The sequence below is a fragment of the Chamaea fasciata genome, unplaced genomic scaffold (genome assembly GCF_029207755.1).
Source record: "Chamaea fasciata isolate MVZ Bird 193981 ecotype frontalis unplaced genomic scaffold, bChaFas1.0.hap1 SCAF_7, whole genome shotgun sequence".
NCBI classification, from domain to species: Eukaryota; Metazoa; Chordata; class Aves; order Passeriformes; family Sylviidae; genus Chamaea; species Chamaea fasciata.
Window position 1 is genome coordinate 5,750,185 of NW_027094092.1, and position 12,070 is coordinate 5,762,254.

The 12,070-nt window shown below is 45.9% G+C and overlaps 1 long non-coding RNA gene across 1 annotated transcript; it reads left to right on the forward strand.

Annotated features, from left to right (window-relative positions):
* The first annotated feature begins 5,815 nt into the window (after positions 1–5,815).
* Positions 5,816–9,508, forward strand: LOC136291677 (uncharacterized). Its single transcript, XR_010721662.1, has 4 exons — positions 5,816–5,947; positions 6,693–6,766; positions 7,636–7,745; positions 8,886–9,508. It is a non-coding gene; the product is annotated as an uncharacterized lncRNA (long non-coding RNA).
* The last annotated feature ends 2,562 nt before the right edge of the window (positions 9,509–12,070 follow it).

Below are 12,070 nucleotides of genomic sequence, written 5' to 3' on the forward strand. Positions count from 1 at the left end.
CTAAACAATGTTACATCTGTGTCATCCATCAAACTTTCTTCCCATGTCTCACAGTGCCCCATACACCACAGAAAGTATGCTGATCACTTTACCTCTAAGGCAAGGCTTGCAGCAAAGGACTGCAGGAGGGACTGAAAAATATGGGGTTTTATGACACTGAGAGAGTTTTAGGTCTATGGATATTTGCTTGATAAATTTGACAGTGGGCCTTGGAGCTTGCCTTGTGCCCTTCCTGATATGGAGGAAAAATTAATAAAATCTGAGCCCAGATTTGGCCCTCAGAAAAGATTTATGCCATTCAGTAAAATTCACTAGCAATTTCAGTGCTTCAAGACCATACTGGTTGTCTGTGCTTAAAAGCAAAGGAAAGATACTAAACTTACTTAACAAGCAAGAAGGGGTTAAAACTTAGTAGGACACTTCTCTGGGAAAAAGTGTAGGGAGGAGGGTTGTGGTACCTGAGTTGTTTGTTTTTGCAGCTGAGGTTTTTCTCTTTGAGGATGCCAGCTTGCCACAGCAGAGCTTCTCCACGTACAGAGGTCCCATTTACAGTGGTGAGCAGCTGTACTCTGAGTTCTATTTAGATTATGTTGTGATGGATGACTTGAGTAGGAGAAGTAAAGAGTGAACTAACAGCTTTAATAAAAACATGCTGTTTGTCTTACCAATGCATTTTCATTTTGCATTACCTTGCTGTCATACCTCCCTCTGGTCAGTGTTACTGTCTGCCCTTGCTCTCTCCTTGTGTCTCCTGACTTTCAGGGTTCCTTTCCTGCCTTCTTTGTATTGCTGGTTTTTTTTTTTTTTTTTTTTTTGTGGTTTTTTGTTTGTTTGTTTGTTTTGTTTTGTTTTGTTTTGTGTTTGTTTGTTTGTTTGTTTGTTTTTTCCCCATTTCCTTTTCCCAGCGCTAGTTTGCTGAAGAAGTCAGATACCATTCCTTCTGCTGCTTGTGGTCTGGGTGGAGGCTCACTTCCCACTTCCCAGCCAGGACACTGTCCTCAGTGTTAAGACCTCAGGAATCCAGTAAAGGCCCTGTTGGTGAATAGTCCATAGCTGGAGGGAAAGGCATCCTAAAACACCTTTTCCAGCTCTGTTTGTCCTAAAAGATGAGCAAAGGAGATTGCTAATGCCTTCTGCTTGCTCCCCAGTGTTAATTGGTTTAGCTCACCAGTCACAAAAACTGTTTTGGTTGCTTCTTATGGCAGGCCTCACTCTGGTTTACAGTCAGCCATCAAAATGTGCCAGTGGAGTCAAGGCAAGCCAGACCTGTCTCTTTAGAAGATAATCCTGGAGGAGAATTGAGGTAGGGCTTCTTTGAAGGGTAGTGCAGTTTGGGCTGTCACCAGGAATCCAAGAGGCTCATGTCTGGGCTTTTTATTCTTCTGGAAGCTTTTTGTGGTGCCTTGCCCCTGTGACAGAAAAATGTTTCTGCCCCATAGAAAAATGGCCTATTGGATTTTTGTTATGGTTTAACCCCAGCCAGAAACGCAGCCCTGGGCAGCTGCTCACTCACTACCCCAATACCAGGATCAGGGAGAGAATAGGAAGGATGAAAGGTAGAAAACCTGTGGGTTGAAATACAGTCTAATTGGGAAAGCAAAAGCTGCACATGCGAACAAAGCAAGGAATTAATTCACTGCCATCCAAGGGCAGGCAGGAGTTCAGCCATGTCCAAGGAGAGCAAGGCCCCATCACAGGTAATCACTACTTGGGAAGACAAATGCCATTGCTCCAAATATCCCCATCCCCCTTCCTCCCTCTTCCCTCCACTTCTTATACTGAGCATGATATCACATGGCTCTTCAGTCAGTTTGGATCACCTGTCCTGGCTGCGTCTCCTCCCACCTTCCCATGTACCCCCTACTCCTTTACCAGCATGGCCATATGAAAATCAGAGAAGGCTCTGCATAAGCTCTGCTCAGCAATAACAAAAGCATCTCTATATTATCAGTGCTGTGTTCAGCACTGATCCAAACCACAGCCCCATGCCAGCCACTGCAAAGAAATTTACCTCTACCTCAGCCAAAACTAGCACAGTTTTGTTTCTCCCTATTTACTCCTTGTAGTATCCAGGCCTTCACTATACAAAGTGAATTCTATCACCCCTAACTTGAGATTTGTAGAACTAGAAGTTCTGAGTTCTTTTCTTATATTTTTTTGTTTTGTTTTGTTTTGTTTAAGTGTTGAACACTGAAGAAGCATAGGGCCAAATTGGACCTTGACAAATCCTATAATTTCTTTCCCAAAGCAAGCCAGACAGTCCATATTTATGAGTCCTCACAGATATTTTCCCACCTATTATTAGACACCTGTAAGGATGAACCCACTGTAGTCTGCTGCATTGTTGACTTGTTCTATCACAGGAATTAAATACTTTCTTAATTTTCTGAATGCTTAAGTCTCCTGTGATGAATCCTTGTCTCCTGTAATGAAATATGACTCCCATTACTTTTATTCATGATACATCTTGAGAACAGATTTTCTTTTCCTTCTGCAACATCCTTATACTTAGTGCTCTACCTACCCCCTGCACTGTCATCTAAAAGCTAAGCATTCCAAGTTGCATCCTGGTTTTCATCCAACTTTTATCTTGTTCCAACAGCTCCTGTCTCCTGAAATGCAGCACCCTGAAGTTAGGTATTAAGCTTCATCTGAATCTTGTGGAAGTGACACATCTCACTCCAGCTCAACAGTGTATATATGCGCTTAGTCTAGGCAGTGACCTGCTGACTCAGGTTGACAAGATTACTGCATCCCTTTATCTACCCCATCTAGTCTTTAGTTCCCTGGCTAGTGTTTGTAAAGCTGATTATTCTGATGTACTTGTAGCAACTTGCACTAGTCCTTATGGAAGAGCATCCTCTTTGCAGATGACCTTACACATTTCCTCCCTCAGTACGGTTCTTTACACCTGTGCCTTAGCTACTGCATTGTCATAGTTTACTGAAGTAGGATTAGGAGAAGGTGGATTTCATTGCATGCATGCCAGTGACTTGCTGGACAGCCTTTCCAGGTTCACTTGTTCATGTTCCTGTTTTCTTTTTCATCTTCTGTAAGCTTTTCTCAGGTGGGTAGTACTGGGCAGGAGTGCCCTTGCTAAGCATTAGTATACACCCTAGCATAACTCAGATCCTCTTTTGGGATCACTGTGTATTAGCATAATGAAAACAACAAGTCAATAATAGTGCTAAACAATGCTACTGCTTCAGCCAAAGAAAACAAGTTTTCACAGCAAGGCAAGATTAGAACTTTAGATCTTTACCTCTGGCTCAAGCTCTCCATCATATTGAATTTGAAGAAAGATGTGCTATTTTTGTTAATGCTAGATGGTGTTAGAAGTGAAATGCCTATATCTGTAATATACCTGATTTTTGTCTCTAAATCTGTTTCCCTGGTTTTGGTCTTATGAGGATGAGAAATAAATGTCCCTGATAAAACCTGGAATAAACTTATGAATTAAAAAAAAAAAAAAAAAAAAAAAAAAAAAAAAAAAAAAAAAGCAGCACAGAAATTACACTGTGTCTTTTACACGGCCTACCTTGCTCTATAGTTACAGCACTGTATATACATTAGAGAGACAGTAGAGAGAGTTAAACAGTTCCAGAAGACAATTTGGAATTCATATTCAGATGAATGACTTTGTAAGTAATTCTAGATCCAGTCACTTTGAAGACTAGTACTTAATTTTCACCCCCTTTATGCTGGGGATATATAAAAGGACTACTCCATTAACAGTCTTCAGTCAGGTGACCTGCATCTCTCTCTTCTAACAGGGTTTAACTTCTCCATCGGTTAATAGGGGCTTTGATGACCTTCAGCAATGTCTTTATGTTTTGCCCTCCACTTCTTTATTTTTAATTTTTTTTATTATTTTAAAAAATGTGCCAGCTAGAACAGGCTATTCACCTGGATTGTTTAAGCAACAGACATTTATTTTTCTTAAATCTTCAGATCTAAGGAAAAGCTTATGATAGACACAGAGATTTGCTTTAAACGTTAACAATATTTGATTTTGTCGTGGAGGAGTGCTAATAAAGGAAAAACAAGAAGCATCTGTAAAATATTATAACATTCAGTTAGAAAGATGAAAGATGCTACAGAATGTCTGGAATAGGGTAACAGGTTTTATTCATCAGCAGTAACCTAGAGTTTTGCTTTTTTATACTGATTACTAGAGTTGACTAAGCTTTTATATTTTTGTGGATTTGATGTGTTAGGTTAAAGAATTTGCATAGTTTGAAAGACGTGGGGTTTTTTGGTTTTAATTTGGTTGATGGCAGGGTTCTTGTAGTTGTGGTTGGGGGTCTTTTGGGGCCTATATTTCAGAGGATGTTTGGAAGAGCATTTTTGGCAACGTCCTTTTTCGCCTCCGCTCTCTGCCCGTCCCCGACGCGCGTGGCAGCTGCGGGCTGAGCTGGGCGGCAGTGCTGCCGCTTTGTGGACAGAGTGCGGTACTGCAGCTCCCTCCTCTGCCCGTCCCCACTCTCCACGCCCGCTTCCCTCCGGCCCGAGGAAATGGAGGAAAACACAAATGCATTGGGGCAGAAGAGTCAGTGGAGCTGCCTGACCCATCCCTGTCCCCTCAGGGCAGCAGGCAGCAGCAGGAGGCAGCAGCCAGACAGGAGGAGGCAGCTGCTCTTTGCCAGAAAGCTGAGCGGTGCGGATGAAAGCAGGGGGACGCCCCGGTTTCCCGGATAGGGCTTCCCTGGGACAGGTTCAGCTCCCCGCAGCTCTGGCTGAGTGCGAGACTCTGCACAGAGTCTGGCCTAAGCCAGCTGGGAGTGGGAGGATGCTGTTCACGTCCCCAGGAGCTGCTGCTGCCGCCCAAAGGAGACTCGCAGCAGCCTCACGTCGTCTGTGCAAGTTTTTGATCGGCTTTGTAGCAAATGTGGTGTTTCAAGCTGGGAGCACCGGGTTCCCTGCGTGGGAAAGTCCTTGAATTAGCCAAGCTGAGCAATTGCTGAGAATTCCAAGCCTCTTGAATAAGGATCAGAAATGATGGGAATGCCCTTGGCATAAAAGCACCTGTGAAGCAAAGCAGGCTTAAAATGCCTGTAAGCAGGAAATCCAAGAGAAATGGCTGCTGAATCCTGGCATCCTGGGCTTGCCAGGCAACCTTCAGGTCAGAGGAGCCCTCTGAGATCACAGTGCCCAACCATTCCCCCGGTGCTACCCTGTCCCATGTCCCCAAGTGCCACGTCCACAAGGCTTTCGATCCCTCCGGGGACGGGGCCTCCACCACTGCCCTGGGCAGCTGTGCCAGGGCTGGACAGCCTTCCCACTATGAGACTTCCCAAAATCCAGCTTAAATTTCCCTTGGGATCACGGGAGGCCATTTCCTCACCCTGGGTCTCATGGTGGCTGCCCTGAGCAGCTATGACTCCAACATGAGAGCGGCTGCATGTTCTGTCCTGGCTTCCTTCTCTCCCATCTGGAAGGGGCTTGCTTTCGAGAGAAGTGCCAGGTAAGGCTCAGCTCTGTTGCCAGTTTGGCAGGTGAGGCCTTGTAGGTCATGGACATGTGTGGGAGAGGTGTTGCCTTGCTCATCCACCTGCATGCATGTGGTGAGACAGCTAAAAGAAGCTTTTCATCCTCTCTCCCATCATTTCTCCTCTACTGCTTTGTGTTTCCTCCTGTTACAATCAATGGACAGAGAAAGTGGGAAATGTGTTTCAGAAATTCTTGGGAATTTTGTTTGTAGGAATGGAAATCCGAATGCAATTGATATTTGACCTATATGGCCTGTGAAATGTCCCAGAAGCTGATTTATATATTCATGCTCCTGTTGTGTTCATGTGGGCTATGGTTCAGCCTTCTCTCCCTGGGCTCTTGCAGTTGCTGTATCTCTTGGATGCTGTGCAGAATGGAATCAGGCAGCCAAACCTCAGGTTCGCCTTCTCCCTGACCCTCTAAATTGCTCGTGCGGCACAGCAGATCCTGAAGCCAGGTACTGGAACTTCCTGCGTGTGTCACTGCTGGGGTGAAAACCAGAGCCTTGGGGAATGTTGATCTCCTCACCTGCTTTGTGCTCGGGCACTCTTGACTGAGCTTTTCATTCTGGGGAAGAGAAGGGGAGGGATGGCCAGCAATATGATGAGCCTCAGAACAAATGGCTTCTGCAGTTCCTGGACTGTTCTCCCACCTTGGAACAGTGCACAGTACAGCTTCCATTTATTGTTGTACATGGTTGTGGATTGGGAATATTGTCCTCCTCCACGATGCCAGCTTTTTCTCTTCACAGAGGAGCACATGTACATAAAGGTAAACAGATTCCTTTTGTCACATGAGTACTTGGACCTGAGGAAAGTTTTTTCCAGCTTTTCTACAGTTTTGATTTTGAAGTAAGAGTCCCATTTTAGGTATCCAGTAATCCTTCAGAAATTTATAGAAAAAGACCATAAAAATACATTGAAATCTCATTCTCCCATCAGTGGTTTTTTAGAGGCATCTTTCTTTTGTTTCAAATTGATTGTGATTAAAAATATTATTTCTGTAGGGAGTTCATTGTTTTCTTAATACTAATGCACAATGAGTTGTGCTGTGTATGCTCTGTGAGCACAATAAACAGAATATTCTGCCCCAGCTAGCTTACATTCACCTTTGAGTTTCGATTACTAACATTGAGTTCAACTGAAGTGTTTTAGGAACAGCAACTTCTACAATTCCATTTCCACTGCATGTTTGGGCTGCAGACTGTCTGTTCCGGATGGATGTTAGGGATTAAATTTGGAAGGAATGGAAATTGAGAAGTCCAGAACATGCTGAGGTAAGCCCTGAGCTGGAACTCACAGAGTTTTGTGCTCTTAGGAGCAGGTATTATTTGGAAATGTCTAAATGTCTGATAGTGGAGGGTTTTTTGTGGTTTCCAGTAGAAAGCAAAGCCTGAGTGGATTCTCAGATTTCTTGGGAAAGGGCTGTGTGACAAACGTTGCTGTGAGCTTTATGACTGCCAGAGGATTTTCCAGGTCATTCTTTCCTTTTTCAACAGTCCTTCGTGTGATGAGGGCTCCCAGATAAGAATTTAAAAAGAAAGCACCAAAAAACCCCAAGCCACAGAAGGCTGCATGGCTTTGAGATCTCAAGTATAAAGCAGAAAGGAGCAGCTGACTCTGCCTTTGCCCTCTTGAAAATCTGTTCCTTGTTGATTTATGTGTGGAGGGGGAAACAATTGCTTATGTCTAAACCAGTCACACCCTTATCCCCTGAAACTGGAACAGGTTGCTGCCATCACGGAGCCTCACGTGGGGACTGTGGTTTTGTGCCTACAGTCAGGGCCTTTTCTTTTTGGCGGTCTCCATTCCCCAGGCAGCACATTTGTTACCTGAACAGTGCTTCAGCAGAAGGGAAACTCACGTGCCAGGGGCTCTCAGGTTTGGGAGCATCCACCCTGAGTATTTCAGGTATTGAAACATGGGACAAAAAGATAAAATTGTTTAGCTACCTGAAGCCTTCTTGTAAGAGTAGCACCTGTGGTATGAAGCTTTGAACGGAGAATGTCTTTCCTTCCCTGGAGTTGCTGAGAGCAAGTACTGTTCATTTCACCTTGAAGTTGATCAGATGCCAGTCCAATTGCTAATTCTAAGTTAGATAATTAGATCCTGACTGTAAAAGAACAAGTTATATTTTCTGTTTCAGAGTTGCATTCTGGAGGTATTACAAAGTGCTGCCCGTGCCAGCAGAGTTGCCTATGAGCTGAACCAGGATCACAGCCTCCTCACGTGGGTCCTGCACAGCTTAGAGAAAAGGTAACCAGAGAAGTACAGGAGAAATGGGAACAATTTTACTGTCCACAGTAGAATAATTGTGTGACTGAATATGAAAACGAGGGTGACAGGCAGGGAGCCAGGGGCATCAAGGGCTGTACTGTCAGAACTTGTTGAACTCTGAGGTGTCCCTTGTGGTTTTGAAAACAGAATCGAGATGCTTTCAGGTTGTGGTAGAAGGGATGATTTTGGGAGGGCTTCATGATTTGGAAAACACTTCCCTGAAAAACTGAGAAAGCAAAATGCCACCATTTATTGGTGTCTTTACCTTTTGAATTTCAAGCACCCTCAGTTCATGTCCTGTCACAGGACCTGCTGCACGGGAAGTAGCACAGTAATGGCTTTGAGCTGTCTAGAACATTCCTCCTCCCCTTGCCTCTCCCTCACATATATTTATATACACGAAAACTCTCTTCTGCACAGAGCTCCCTGACAGGTACAGGTAAGTGCACCAAAAGTGCACTAAGAATATGGTCCCCTGTTGGTGATGGAGCAGCCGCTGGTGAGGATATGCCTTCCAAATGTGGTTTTCTGCTTTGTTATGTTGTTGGTTGGTTGGTTTTGTTTGTTTTGTTTTGTTTTGTTTTGTTTTGTTTTGTTTCTCACGTTTCTGGAAAGCAAGGTGATAAATAAAATGTTTTCCATACTCCATGGCTAACAATTTTACGAGACGAGAGAAAACAAGATCAGTCCTGGATCAATCCCAGGAGAAGAGGAAACTCCTTCCTATTCAGCTTGTAAATGAATTTCTGTATGTTTTGGTCACCTTAATCAAACATATTCAGTAAGTCCTTTGTTTTGTTTTTTCGTTTTAGTCGGTTTGCATTTCATCCTCTGTCCAGTTTAAACTTTATTAAGGCCAGCAGAATTTCTTTATCTCTGGTAGATGATTGACTTTTTTCACCTTCAGTTTGTGTGTTGAGTAGTGAATTTGGATGAGATTTGTTTGACAGGAGGCTTTAGGTGTTTGAATACATGGGGGGAAAAAAGTAAAGTGTGATGCACAGTTGCTGTCAAGTCCTACATCCTTCATTCCTGGCTGTTCCCACAGTAAGGATTAAAAACTGTACTTGTTAATTAGCATACAGAAAAATACATGGCACTTGTGTTTTCTTTTGGCAGGACTAAAGTAGATCTGGCTAGGCTGACTGAGTTCTTCAGCCCCCTCAGCTGTTTGCTGGAATACTGCGCTGTTGCTGTTGAGGCTTTTAGGGAGATGAGGTGTTTCTCGGTCAAGGACAGCGTCCTCTACAGCAGGGAGCTGCTGCTGCTGCTGCACAAGTGGAGCCTTGTCAGGAAATACCTGAAGCTGCGGGAGGACCCACAGGCCCTGATTCAGAAGTGCCAAAATAAAGAACTGCTCAGTAAGTTGCTAAACTACTTCAAGGAAGGCATATATTTGTTGCAGCTGTTACAGACCAACAGTACAAGTGAGGCAAACTTTTCTGGAAATAGTACTAATGCCTTCTGCAAGACTGATGTAGCTTGAGGGAGGAGGAAAGGAAATGGAAAGGCATTTTTCAAGTCTTCTTTGTGGTGAATCCTAACCTTAACACAATTTAGAAGCTTTGAGGAAACACAGAGTAAAAAGGGAAAGAGCATTAAAATGGAACTTAGTTGCAAATCTCATGTCAGGCTTTGAAAAATGGTATTCTTTAGTGAAATCTTAAAAGAAAAAGCAGTGCCTGGAGGCTCTGTGCTCAAAGGTTTGAATGTGGATGAGATCTGAAAGAGTGATGTGTAAGTAAAACCAATAAATAAAAAAAGCAAGCAAAATTAAATAGTTGGCTTTTCTTGTTGTCATCATTTTTAAAGAAAGGAAAAATATATCAGGACTTGTGAGACTTCTCTGTGAACAAAAAGTGCAAGGAACTTGGGAGTGGGAGGTCTAAAAACAACATTGGTTTCCTGCAGCAGCAACTGCTTTTGGTGCACATTGGAGCTTCTCCAGGTTTGTTAAAATGTTCTGTATCAGTTAAGAAAGTATCATGTATTTAGGGGATACTGTAAAAGCCTTAGCTTTTCTAAAGTTTTTCTCACCCTTTAAAACTCCTCAGAAAGACCTGAAAGGAGTTTTGGGAGTGATGGCTGTAACTTTGTGTGTGGGCTGTGCTGCTCCAGGCTTCAGGAGCTTCTCTCATCTCCAAGCTGGGTGATCCAGGTTGGAATAGGCTTCCTGCCCAGAGTCCCTGGGAGCTCCCGGAGCTGAACTCAGGAACCCTGATGGTCTTCTTGGGTTTAAAAAGCTTTAATGGCTTTGAAAGACTTTTATATCAGACCTGGTTTGTTTTTATTGCCTTTTTTTTTTAAATTAGAAAAAAGAGCCCTGATCCATCACTGCTGCTGTCATGTGCAACAAACGCCTATCTTCCCTCCACTTTGAACAGGTGAGAGATGGAAGTAAACCCCAAAGGATTTTCTGCTCATTGATTATACGTGAGTTTTATTGGGAACTCTCCGCGAAATCTGATAAATTGTTCTTGAATGTGGCCGTGAGGGTAGCTGAACATGCCAGCCCAGATCTGCAAACATGCAGTGCCAGAACGAGAACCTTTGAAATGTAAACCAGGATTTATTCAATAGACTCATGAATGTGCCCAGGTCCTTTGTACAAATACTGTACAGGGAAAAACCATAACTGCACATTCCCTGTGATATGTATTGAATTTTCGGGAAAGGGGTAAATAAAAATGAGATGCAAGTAAGGGAATTGCTTCTACATGTAAATATTCTTGTCCTAAAGGAGCCATCGGCTCTGTACCAAGACTTGAGTTAAAATTTTTATTTCTTTAAAAACCCTCAAGCCCTTTAGAGGCTACAGTTTGTGTCATGTAGAATTACTGGCGGCTGACATGAGGAAATCTGTGAGCCGAATCTAGCTGAGCTTAGCCAAGTTTAACCGAATCTAGCCAAGTTTGGCCGAACCGAGCCGAGTTTAAATGATCTGGGCGGCGTGCGGCCGAACCGAGCCGAGTTCAACTGAACCGGGCCGAGTGCAGCCGAACCGCGCCGAGCGGCGCCGCGCTCAGCCGAGCCCCGCCGCCTGCTGTCGTGCCCATAGTTAGCGCAGTGCAGTCAGTGCCTAGTGAGCTCCTGCCCGACCCTGCGCTCCTGCTCGTGTCCGTGCGGTGGCTTGCGGGGCTCGGCAGCAGGAAAACACCGAGCTCTGTGTGTTTAACGTGAGGCGGCCCCGCTTCCCCGTGCGGTGCCTCGGCCCGGCCCGCGCCGCCCTCAGGGAGCCGAGCCGAGCTTGGCCGAACGCAGCGAGCGGCAGCGAGTGCAGCCGAACCGAGCCGAGCTCGCCTGAAGAGCTGAATCTACACGAGTGCAGCCGAAAATACCCGAATGCAGCCGATTATTGCCGTGAATAGCCGAAAACCCGCATCTACCCGAGTGTAGCCAAATCTTGGCGGGTTCAGCCGATAATAGCCCAATGTAGCTGAAGAGCCGAATCTGGCTGAGATCAGCCGAGCCGAACCCCGCGAGCGGCACCGAGCGCAGCCGAGCCGAGCCGCGCCGAACGCAGCGTCCCGGACAGGGCGGGGGGCCGGGGCGGGCTCGGGGCGGAGCCGGGGCTCTGTGAGGCGGAGCCCAGCGGTGGCTGCAGGCGGAGCCCGGCGGAACCGGGGGCGCAGCCTCAGGGGCGGGTCCCGGGCTCGGCTCAGGTGCGCGAGGCCCCAGGGCGACTGCGCGGAGCGGAGCCGAAGTGATTTAATCCATGGAAATGGCCTTGTCAGCCGTTTGCTTACTTTGAGCACGTTGTGGATGGGAATCTTCTGTCCGGGCTCGCAGCACGGGATAGGACGGGATTCGGCTTCCCCTCCTGCCGCCCCCCCCACCCCTCCTTCCTCTTCCCCCGTATTCCCCTTCTTTCTCTCCCTTTGCCCCCTTTCCCTCTCCTCCCCAAAGCCTTTCCCTCCCATTTCGACCTCTCCTCCTGTCCCCCCTTCTAACGTTTCTTCCTCCTCCCTGTATTTCTGTTCTTTGTCCCCGAAACCCTCCCCTCATCTCCCCCCCCAAACCCGATCCCACCACTTCTTCCTCTCCTGTCCCTACCCCACTACTCCCTTCTATTTCCCCTCTCCCCCTCCTTTGTCCACCCTCCTTCTTCCCCCACACCCATCCCTTCCCTTCCCCTCCTGTTTCCCTACACATTCTGACCCTCTTCCCTACTCCTTCTCATCCCTGCCAGCTCTCTTCTCTTCCCATTGTCCGCTTTCCGTCTTCCTCCCGCATCCACAGGGCTCGGGACACGGGAGAATAAAGCCCAGGGGGCTGGAGCCCCACACGGGGCCGGGCCCGCTCGG